General features: G+C 40.9%; 1 protein-coding gene across 1 annotated transcript in view; it reads right to left on the bottom strand.

Moving 5' to 3' along the window:
• The window catches only part of UBE2E2 (ubiquitin conjugating enzyme E2 E2), a 342,164-nt gene that overhangs the window by 117,096 nt on the left and 212,666 nt on the right, over positions 1-12,402 (bottom strand). The window lies entirely within an intron of this gene.

The raw sequence follows: 12,402 nt of genomic DNA on the forward strand, positions 1-12,402 counted from the left end.
AAAGATTCAGCCAGGACTGCTCTTCAAAACTGGCACAATCAGGGTAAACTGGAACCATCTGGTTTCTTTAAAATTGCTCCTACTGGGCTAGATCCTTAGCTTGGCTTCAATGGAGCTAGGCTGATTTACACCAGCTGAGGATCTGGCTCACTATTTAAAAACTGTATGCTAATATTTGGCTTAAACTTTCTTGGCTTCATGCTATTAATCTTTTTCTTACTATTTTCAGAGACTGTGAATAATTCCCTTCCTTCATTTATATTACCTTGAAAGTATTTATAGACTGTGATCAGATCCCATCATTTCATCCCAACTGAGTTCTCTCTAGACTATGTCTCTCTCTTCCTCTGTCATATTCTTCAATCCTTGAATCACTGTAACCTTTTTTTTAAAAAAAAAAAAAAGTTCTGAGCTTGTGCATATCCTTCGTAAACAAAGGTAAGCTGAACTTTACAAAATAGTTCAGATGCTACTCTAACAAATAATGTGAAATACACATTTTCAGATCTCTGGAAAATAAAATTTGACAGTGGAAAGGGAAATAAAACATTTCTCTCTGACTACAGTTCAGACATGCTCTGGCCAGGGTTTGGGAACATGTTGCAGCTCCATGCTGCAATGTATGGAACCATTTAACAGAAACAGAGTACAGAATAGCAAGGATATAACAATGTACAGCAGGAAAAACTAAATTAATTAATGAAGCTAATATTAGTAATTAAGTGATTTTTCTAAAATATTCTAAATCACCTGAACAGATTAATTGGTTTGTCAGAAATGCTTTCCCAAAGTGTCACAGGTCTCTAAAAACAGACTGTTTCCTACTTAGGAAGCTTCTTTTAAAATTTCAAAATCTTATTGATTCTTTCTCCATTGTCTTTTCAGGGAATAAACCAGATTTTGATCTCAGTTATCATAGGGTAAATGCTGAGTAAGTCCACTGTAACCCGTGAAATTACACAACTGTAAAAGTGGTATAAAATATACTGATCAAATCACAAGGGAAAAGTATCTTATTGGCTTCTGAGAACTTGGAAGCTAACTAGAAACTGTCACTGGAGATGAAGAAGTAACAAATTTGAAAATGTTATAATAATATATACATAAATGTAAAGATTAAGACCTCCATTTTCCTGGTTGACAGAAAGCAACACAAGCTAGCAGTTATGGAAGCCATTTCTATAAAAGATACGTTGTTACTATAACACATCCAACTTTTGGATGATTCACAAACTGCTTTTCACATTCTGAAAAGCAGTTTGATGTACTTGGGGTCTTCCACCCACCCTCCCCAACAAATGAAACCAGAATCCTGTCCAGGCTAATTCCCTTCCAGTTTAACTGGAAACAGATCATCATTATCCATCTTCAAAAGAAGAAAATACCTTTTTTTCTGGCGAGGGGGGCACAGTATTTTGTATTTCTAAACATTTAATAATTATATTCCTGGATCTAGATAAGAGGAGAGGGGATAAGTCAGTAAAATTAGTTCAGTGTAGTTGCCAATAGTGCTTATGCCACAAGTAAAAACTAAAGAAAGGTGATGTAGCTCAGCAGTAGAAAATAATAAAAAGCTGGATAATTGCAGCACACAGGCCATTTGCATATGGAATGCATTTTGTTGCCTAATTGTAATTCTATAACATGAGACATGGGAAGTAATATCCATAGGAAAAATTACTTGTTAATTGTTAAAAACAGACTCATTCAACAAATGTTTGGACACTTGACTCCCTTTTATTTCACACAATGAGGAAAAAATGTTGGATAAGAGGGTGGTGTCATGTATAAACTATTCCCCTAATTAACATTATTTTGTTGATAACAGTATGTTTATAACTGTAATGTGATTGGAAACTTAACAACTACCCTTATTCTGGATCTTTTATAGTCACTTATTTGTCTATGATGACCTACGCGACTTTTAGTTGACTTCATACATCTTATATATCTCTGACGATGATTTATCAATACCATTTAGCTGGAACCTCAGTAAATGAGCTACTACACCTCATGCAATTATATTATGAAGACCTGACAACTGATTCTGAGTGACATCTCATGAATAGGCCGTGCTTGGAAGAACACCACCACTTTTTTTTTTTTCCAGTTTCAACCCTAGTTATAGGGGAGTGCTCAGAGTGTCTGTGCAGATGCTCCACACACAATTCTATCCACTCCAGCCCCAACCAGGTCACCTGCATAAAGCCCATTTATTAGGATTTATTTCACCATACTATTCAGAATTAAACTGATTATCTTTAGAAATCTCCAAAAGTCCTCAGCCTGTCCCTGCAGTCCTTTTCCTCCATCAAGGGCCAAGAGATCTTGTTTCTCTCTCACAGCTGAAAAGGCCCTATTATTAGTGTATATGTATTAGTTCATTTACTTTGCTCTTTCAGTTTTAAATGAAACACTTTGCCTTGGGCTATGGAAATTTTGCTAATGACAACAGTTACATAGGATTATAAAAAAACCCCAAAAACTAAGTAGTATAAACCAGACTTAAAGTGTGTTAATTTAAGTGGTATCCCTCAGATTACAAATTTTAGTGCATACCTAACCCCTTTAAAACTTCACCTCTTTTCTATTTCACTTTCTTACAAGCAAAAGACGATTGCCTAGTCATAGTCATTTAGTCTACTCAAGCAAAAATTGTAAGGTTATTAAACAGAAAATAATAACAAAAGTAAATTAAGATATAATCATAACAGAATTGAGCAAAAGGAAAAACAGACTAATAGTACCACTGGGTCTCTGTACCAATATCACCATCCCAGGTCAGTTCTGACTTCATGGATCTACCAACCAGATATTGAAATTATTACTATAGAGTTTATAATGTCACAGTCACCATAAACACTGAGGAAATTGATTATGAGCCTGGAGTTTGGAGCTCCATTATGTGTTAAAATTGGAGTGTAGAATAGGCACAGCTGAACTGGGAATACTGGCTTGTACAGCAGAAATCTTGGTCTCACAAAAAGCTTGTTCGAAAAGCAAGATTTATAAAATTTATGATCCATAAAGAATTAGCCTCGTGTTAGGCATAGCTATAAGACTGTAAAAATAGTAAAAACTCTGAAGGACTAGAGTTGAGTAAACACCACAAACAGTGCATAATAATGCAAAAAATAATTCCAGCCCTGGCTGAAATCCCCTGACGAGTGAAAAAATGGTGACAGTTGGCAATACTGGAACTATTCTGAAAGACACTAACTCAGAGCTTCCCAAACTTTTCCCGGATCATAGTAGACAGAAGAATTGTCTTGCGGTTGACCTGCATCCAACTTCACAGTAGCAGGGACCACTTCTCCTCTCATTCACAACCACAGAACATCTGTGTGATGACTATGGCAATTTCTTATATGGGAAAGGAGAAGTTATTTATCTTATACAATAACTTGAGTTTCTCAAGATGTGCGTCCTTATGGGTGCTCCACATCAGGATATGCACATACCCATGTGGTCTTGATAAGAAATTTTTGTCAGCAGTATCCACAAATCTGCACCAGTGCCCTAGACACTCTTGTGCCCCAAAGCAAGGGTATATAAGAGGGGCAGACCTGCAGCCACTCCAGTTCCTTCACACCCATGAAAGTCACAAGAAAGAGATTCCAACACAGAGGTGAAGGAGGGAAGATAGACGAGCACCTATACGGTCACACATCTTGAAGAATTCAAGTTACTGTGCAAGGTTCAGTTCTTACTCATGGGCAGTGCTGAAATGTCTGCTGAGGGAATCCGCCACTGTGTTCAGTAGTCCCAATAGATAAACTGCTGAGATTTGTGTGTGGTACTATATGCACCCCATCCATAGTTTTATGGAGTCAGTACACAAGGACCGAGATACTGATCCTCCTTTCTTACTGATGTAACACATCACTGTTTTGTTGTCCAGCATTATTCTGATTGAGTGGCCCATGATGTGTGATAGCAAATGTTGGCAAGCATAATGGACTGCTTTAAGTGCCAATATTTTGACATGGAGTATTGCCTCCTGAGAGGTCCATTTGCCCTGAGTTGTGAGGTTTTGGAAGTGCACACCCCAACCTATCAGGGAAACATTTGTCAGGACAATCCTTCTCGGAGGCTGCTGTACAAATGGAACTCCTATGCCTACATTTTGTAGATTCTTCTACCAGTTCAGAGAATCGAGGACCTTCCAAGGTACTGACACCTGTTTGGGTAGACTGTGTCTGTTGGTGTTGTAGACAGTTTTCAACCAGGCTTGAAGGCACTGAAAGTGAAGTCTTGTTAGGGGAGTCATGAACATACACGCTGCCATATGGCCCAGAAGTTGCAGCTAAGCTTTTGCAGTGTTTTCTGAACTCTGTTGAATTATTGAAACAAGAGTGGATAAGTGATGAATAAGTCCCTGGGTAAGTATGCTCTGGCAGAAGAAGAATCCAGGGTGGTCCCGATGAAATCCATACATTGTGTGCAGGTAGGATAGATTTCTCCACCTTGAGACAGAGATCCAGGAAGTGAAAGAGACAGGGCCTTGCTGGTTGCTGTATGTGCTTTGAGTGAGTGGCCTTTTAAGAGCCTGTTGTCCAGGCAGGGAAAGACAATGATGACTATCTGGCAAAGATAAGCTGATACAGCCAACAGAAGTTTGGTAGACTACTGAGCCAGTGGAGAGGCCAAAAGGCAGCATGCGATAAAGGTACCTACCACAGAACGTAGAAATCGATTGTGTGAGGGATGAATGGTAACATGAAAATACGCATCCTGAAGGTTGAGGAAAACAAATCAATCTCCCAGACTGAATGAGGGAATTATTGTTGCTGGGGTCACTATTCTGACCAGTAGAAAGTGAATGAAGGTCCTGAGGTCCAGAATTGGTCTCCATGCTTCCGTTTTTCTTCAGGCAAGGAAGTACCAAGAACAGAAATCTTTCCTGATGATGTCCAGTGAGACACGCTGGATTTTACCTTCTGCTTTAAGAAGTCTTCATGAGATGGGTCTCTGAAGAGGGACAGTGAGGATAGGCGGTGTGGTAAGGAGCTGAACTGGATGGAATAACCTGTTGAAATTACTTATAGGATCCATCTGTTTGAGGTGATGAGCTCCCAAGAAGGTAAGAAATGGGAGAGACTATTCCCATAAGAGTGGAGGGGAACAGGCGCAACGTAGGATCCAGAGAGGGAGATAGTTCATGATCCCTAATCAATGAGTCAGACATCGCTGGCTGGGAGATTGCTGAAGAGGAGGACTCTTTCTTAGGGAATTTGGGTTCTTCCTGGGGGTTCAGCTGGTCTCGTGAGCTGGCTGTGGACTGGGTAAGATCATTGAGCCGTCTGTGACCTGCTGTATTTTCTCTTCATTGCAGCTGTGTAGCTGCTTAGCAGTCATAGTATCACCCGGGAGTCCTTGATAGAATGGAACAACCCATTGTGGTGTCACTAAACAACTTTGGGCTTTTGAAAGAAAGGGCCTCTACAGTATCTTGTGTCTCCCGGGGGAGGTCAGAGGACTGCAGCCAGGAAGCTCAGCATATAACTACTGCTGTAGTCGTGGAACAGGCTGCTGTGCCAGTGGCATCTAGTGAAGCCTATAAAGATGCCTTGGCAACTGTCTGACCCTCTGTAATGAGGGATCTTCTCTCTGTTCCTGAGGTTCAATAAAAGATTAAATTTTTTAATAGATTGTGAAGTCATATTTAACCATCAGGGCTGCTTGATAATTGGCCACTCTGAACTGAAAAAAAGAGGCAAGAAGTAGCTCTTACAGTCCAGAAGGTCGAATCATTTTAGCTCCTTCTCAGAAGTAGTGAATGGGACAAGTGTTACTTGTTCCATTTGTTAGCAGCCTCCACCAGAGAGTTGAAAGCCAGGTGGGAAAAATATATTCTGAACCGGGGTGTGTGTGTGTGTGTGTGTGTGTGTGTAATACTTCTTGGTGGCTCATTTAAACATGGATGAGATAGTGGCTGGAATAAGCAAACCTTCGTTGATGGGCAAGGCAATATTTTCTGCAAGAGCTGAATGAAGGATGTCCAACAAGGAGTGTTGAATTTCCTGAATCTCCTCTAATGGAACTTGTAAGGTGTCTGCTACCCTTTTTATGAGTTCTTGAAAGACCTTAAAGTCATTGGGATAGGTTGGCAAGGGAGGCATGACAGCCTCATCTGGTGATGCAGAGTTTTTATGGCATGGTAGTGTTTCTTTCTTTTCCACTGGTTCCTGCTTTGGAGGATGTTTCTGGGGGACAGGACCTAGGGGCATTGGCTGATGTTCCTGATGGAACCTCTTTTGAGATGGTACCCTGTAGAAAAGGTTGCTATAAGGAGCCCACAGGTTCCATTAAGTCCATTGTGGTGGGGCATAAAGGAATGGTGCAGGACCCCAAGGTTGTCCTTGCCATGGTAACCAGGTGTCCTTCCTGCTCTGAGCTCCTTCTTCAGTGTGATTCTCTAAGGAGGGAGATTGGAAGGTTGAGGAACCATGTACAGACACCTATGAGTCACAGCCTGTATCCTTGGAGGGGCAGCTTGTAAGATACTGGGGTGTAGGTGGCCTGGCCTAGTGGCTACTGCTGGGCTGGCATTGTGGAGTCAAGCAGTGGCCATGAGGTAGTGGTTGGTGAGCAGAGATCATAGTCGCTGTGAGAGCTGAAATCAGTAGGCAAGAGTCAGAATCAGAGGCAGTCCGGGTTTGGAGACCAAAGATCAGGAGTACCATCATGCTGGTCTGAGGAGGCAAGAGTTGGGGTTGATGTCAGCCAGGGGTTGGAGACTGAAGGTCAGAAAGCAAGGCTAGGTGAAGCCTGGAGCTGCAGCAAGCTGGAAGTCTGCATGGTTGCCCAGATGACTACCTGGGGCACCCTCCAGGGTTAAATAGTAAGCCTGGGCCAATCAGGGTGTCGCAGGGTGCTGTTGCTCTGGCCCCCTGGGGGGCCTAATCTTGCAGTGCCTAATCTCCACCATGCTTTGCGTGGCCTCTCAGTGGGCATGTTGGAATGTACTATTGGTACTGGAGACTGCACCGGAATAAATACGGACACTTTTCAATTCTGGCCATGGAAGACAGTACCAATGAGGACCTAGCCTTGGTTCTATCTTTTGGAGGCACTGACTTGTGCTGATATTGGTATGAGATGTGTTGTTCTTAGTTGGTACCATGGTTGCGGTAGTGGAGGGAAAGGGACCCCCGACGGTACCTCTACTGGGACATGAGGTCTCCTGAGACTCAGATGCTCATTCCAGAGAATGGGGTCTTTTCTTCTTGGAAGGTCTGGGGAGTACCAGAGCCTCCAGCATCTTTGCTTACTGTCCAAGTAGTGGCATTCAGAGGAACTGATGTATAGGGGAGTAACATGGACTCCACAGATCTCAGGGAATGCATCTAAGTAGGAGTTCAAGTCTGTCCTTCCACAATATTTTAGATCTGCTTTTAAACCCTAGGCAAATTTACAATTAGAGCAAATGTGGGTTTCTCCCAAGCAACAGTGGCAGTTTGAATGGTCGTTGTTGGGGGAAATAACCTGTGGCAGGTCTAGCAAGATTTGTAGCCTGTGGTCCTGGGCATAACCCACGCTTGAGGCTGTGGATGAGGGCTGGGAAAAAAACCCAGAGGGCTCAAAATGGGTAAACAATGAAAAGTGGTAGGGGAACACCCTCAAGGCATGAATTTGTGCTAATAATAGAAAAAAAATAATGAAGAAATAACTAAGAAAAATCTACAATGAAAAAGATGTAAGAAAGCAAAATGTGGCAAGCCATGTGGTTCAGCTAATCGACACCAGAACACTCCATCTCAAGCCGCAGGCAGTTGAGAAGGAACTGGAGTGGCAGTGGATCCGTCCCTCCCTATATACCCTCATATTCATGCATGAGCATGTTTAGGGCACAGGCATGGACTTACTGACACTGCTTACAAAAATCTCCAATCGAGTGCACATGGGGGCGTGCATATCCTGAGGTGGAGCACCCATAGGGAAGCTGCTCAAAGAAGTAATATTAAAAAAAAATTATATATTTTTAGTTGTCTTTTAATGCATATAGCAGCTGGAAACAAGGACAAGGGCCAGTGGCATATGACCAGATAGCTCTCTGTCTGGTATCCACAAGTGTTTCATAGACTACAGTTTGGAAACCTTTTCCAAGTTTGATTTAAGCTTTTTTGGAGCCTATCAGACTGATTCTGATTTCTCTTAGATGTGTAAAACAGGAGTAACTCCACTGAATGCAACAGTGTCACATGAGTGCAAATGTGGTGTTTAAGTGAGATCAGAATCAGGCCCCAGTGGTATATAAAGTTACTGTATCTTGCAAAGAAGTAAAAATAAGTCAGTTACAATTCTGCAGGTGTAAGATATCACTTTCATTAATATGGATAAGTCTAAATGTGCTTTGAAAAAGTTGTCATATTGTCACCGGATCATTTGAAGTTCAGAATTATCTGGTCACAGAAACTGTTAAATGAAACTCCTGAGCTAGGAGTTACTCCATTACAAAGAAGTCTGCTTGTCTATAAAAGTAGTAATTTCTCCACTGAAACGAAAACAATGAGGAGTCCGGTGGCATCTTAAAGACTAACATATTTATTTGGGCATAAGCTTTCGTGGGTAAAAAACCCACTTCTTCAGATGCATGGAGATGCAGACACGGTTACCTCTCTGAGCCATTGAATAATTAGATATTTTATATAGATAAATAACTTTTATATGTTCACCTAGCTTTTGTCATGATCATATTTACACATAATCGCAATGCATTAAAAAGACACTAATATAACAGTATTATTGTATAGTAAAACTATATTTTTAGTGCTGTATTTGCATTTTTATTTTATTTGTATTTGCCTCCTTTGCTGCTCATATCTGTATTAGTCTTTCCCGCACTTCATAAGCTTTCTGATTCACAAAATCATTTGAAAATGAACCACATATAAACAAAAATAAATAAGATGGACAGGAGCGAACAATTAATTTATAACATCAGTAACTTACTTACAGCTTGGTTTAATGGAAGCTCCGGCTCAGCAACTTGCACCACTGGGCCCATAATTCTTCATGTGAAAATTATGTGGCTGCCCAAAATTTGGGTCATTTCTCCCCAGACATCTTATGCATGTCTCCTCCTTTCTGCCCTTTCTTTTTGTGAGTAAGCAGCTGCTTCAGTAAAGTGACACAGAAGAGCTTTACTCACACCTCCAGTTGCAAAGTGACACTGACCATCTTCATCATGGAAAAAACATTTTTCTGCATGAACTTTGTCTTATTCAGTTTCTCCTCAAGAAACCCCCCAAACTGGATATTAAGGTAAGTGAGGTATTCTACTGCCTGATAATTGGGTACCTTGAGGGAGTGGACTACTGATTTGTACATCTAAGATGTCCTCAGGTTTTTTCCTGTACATATTGAGAAGTATGTTACAAAAAACAGTATTTCACATCCATTAAGCTTGTGATGGTTTGTGGCAGAATCTTACAACTCTTTTAAATGTAGCTATTTTAATTTCCTTTGTGGCATTTTTAGTGATATTACAAAAGTAGCAAAAAAACCAGCCGACTACTGTATTTGTGCTTTGTTTCATTTCTTGTAATGTCAGGTTACCAAATAAGTTGTGGTCATTCTGCATCATTGACACTGCTGACTACTGATGAATCTGCAGTATTTGTCAAAAGTTATTAAATTTTGAACTTTTCACCGAGTTTCTAATTTATAATTTACACAACTCAAATGTAAAATATGGGGCTTGAATTGTGTACAGTCTTAATATTTTTATCGTTTATATATATCTACATCTATATTTATATTTTCTTCTTAGACCTCAAAGCGCTTTACATACTGTACTTAGTTTAAAATATAAATTAACCAGAAATAAAGTATCATCTTTTCTGTTTTCCACACTACTTTTTTTAAATACACAGATATTTCAAGTGTGAATAAAACTGCATAAAACTTGGAACTTGAACCTCAATAATAGTTCAGGAAACAGACTGATGTTTTCACCAGCAAAAGACATAAAAGTATTATACAAGGTTCTAGTCTCTTATGTTTATCTATAAGAAACAAATCAAGTAAAACATATTTGGTCTCTTAAATGTTCATGCATCATAAAAATGTTATGTGAACTGAAAAATTAATCATGTAATTGGAGATAAATGTTTATTATGCACAGCATATAGCATTCACGTCTGTTTTGCAGGCACAGAGATTATGTACTAATGTTCTCAAGGGTTAGTTAGAATAATAATACTGGAATAATAATAAGAAGTCAAAGAAATCAGTAAGATTAGACAGATGCTAAGCCTTTAATCTAACATCTTTACTGCCAGGGGTATTTTAATGATGTTAAGGTATCATTTGCAAAGTAACAGCATGGTTTAAATACTGCTAAATATGGCCCTTTAGAGTCATTACTACTATAATCATTATATCACACATTCTTTCTGTGAGTTTGTTTATAAAATGCAAAGAAACTGTATATTAGCATGAAGGGCATTTTATGCTATAACAGGCATGTGAAAACATCCAGCATTCCAAATGCTGCTGCTACTGGACCACCCAATATCCCAAAGGAGCTTCAACATTATTGAAACTCTAATTTTGGAAGTAGATCATTTTTCCACTGCAAAGGAACTTTTCAAGGTGTATATGTATGGGAGTCTACAGTGCTAAAAGTGTGTGTGTGTGTGTTGGGGGGTGGTGGTGCTGGTGATGGTGTCTATCATCATCCCCACATTGGCCCATCCTGCTGCCCAGCAGTTAAGTCTGCCCCAAAATCAATCCTGTCCTCCCAGTCCCTACATCAGTTCTTCTCCCTTTAGCTCCCCATCAATTCTGCTCCAGCAGTTCTTAGGGCTGCCAGCTTGATAATATTTAAAAACTGGATACTCCAGTAGGAGTGCCAGAACCTCCCCTGCCCTGCCTCTTTCCCCTAAGCTTCACCCCATCCACTCATCTTCCCTCCCCCCCGTCGTTTACTGCTTTTCCTCTCTCACCCAGCTCAGGAGGGATTTGCTTGTGGAGCCGGGGCTGGGAGCTGCAGGTAGGAGACAGCCCCAGCTGAGTAGAGGCTGGCGCAGGTGATGACCCAGTGCCTCCCTGCCTGCAGTAACTGGACTTGGGAGTGTCTCATCAGTAGATCTGATCAGACCTTGTCAGGTCCACATTTCGACCAGACTTTCCGGTTGAAAACTGGGCATCCCGTCACCCTATCAGTTCTGCCCCTGCAGCCTCACCTCCGCTCTTCTTGCAGCTCCTGGAGTTCTTCACCCCCCTCTCCCAAGCCTTCAGAGGGGTCCTCTCTTACCCTTCCCAGGCTGGGCATTGCAAGAGGAGGAGCAGAGGAGCCACCCTGTTTCTCACAGGAGGAAGCAGAGTGATCCTGGGCTGCTGGACTCTTTCTACTCCCACCCCACCTGTAAGAATGATGTGGAGTCCTGAGTGGAGGAGAGTGCTCTGCCTGCCTCCTGCATCAGCTCTGATTCCCCAATTGCCCATCTCCTGGAGAAGAGCAGTCAAAATAGCCAATCAGAGGGATTTTACCCTCAGGCAGCACAAAAAATGTGCACCCCTCAACGACCTGCCTCTCTTTTAGAAATTTTATTTTCCAGGTCTGCAGCCCACTGCACCCAGCGCACTTGAATAACTGGGAGCCTAGTGGATCCTTGACTACGTGAATCCACCAATCAAACATGTCTACACAGTTAGTGGCTGTGGAGCTCCTGAGTTCTACATAAATGAATCTGGGCATTTGGCCCATAGTGCATTATGCTAAGTTTATCACGAGAAAGCTACAAAACCTTCCTATATTCTTGAAGGCTTAAATCAGCACACAGATTGAAGTATGTCAGAATTATTTCTTGTCTGCAGTGCTGTTGTCACCGTGTTGGTCCCAGGATATTAGAGAGACAAGGTGGGTCAGGTAATATCTTTTACTGGATGGACCAACTTCTGTTGGTGAAAGAGACAAGCTTTCGAGCTACACAGAGGTGAAGAAAGCTTGCCTCTTGCACTGACAGAAGTTGGTCCAATAAAAGATATCACCTCACTCACCTTGTCTCTAGAATTATTTCTTCACAGTTAAAATGGAAACAACGTTAGCTTGTATTTTCATTTGTACTTAATCAAGGTAAATAATTTTGGAGACTGGATTTCGTTTAAAAAGAGTCTTGGGAGATAATTTTATTGAATCAAATCACTCTGTAATGACAAGAAACAAATCAAATACAGTAAATAAATAAATCTAATACATACACAAAAAATATTTTTGCAATATTTGACAGCTACAATTGAAGTTGTACAATTACTGTCACAAATGTACCTTGTGTTAAATATGTTACCTTATGAGAATACTGCTATTAAAGGGCTCTAGGCTAATATTATTCTCTGTATACTGTGATTGGTAACACAGGGGTTGCCAGTGAGGGAAGAGCACTGTAAGACTGT

This window comes from Lepidochelys kempii, chromosome 2, assembly GCF_965140285.1.
Source record: "Lepidochelys kempii isolate rLepKem1 chromosome 2, rLepKem1.hap1, whole genome shotgun sequence".
Taxonomy (NCBI): Eukaryota; Metazoa; Chordata; order Testudines; family Cheloniidae; genus Lepidochelys; species Lepidochelys kempii.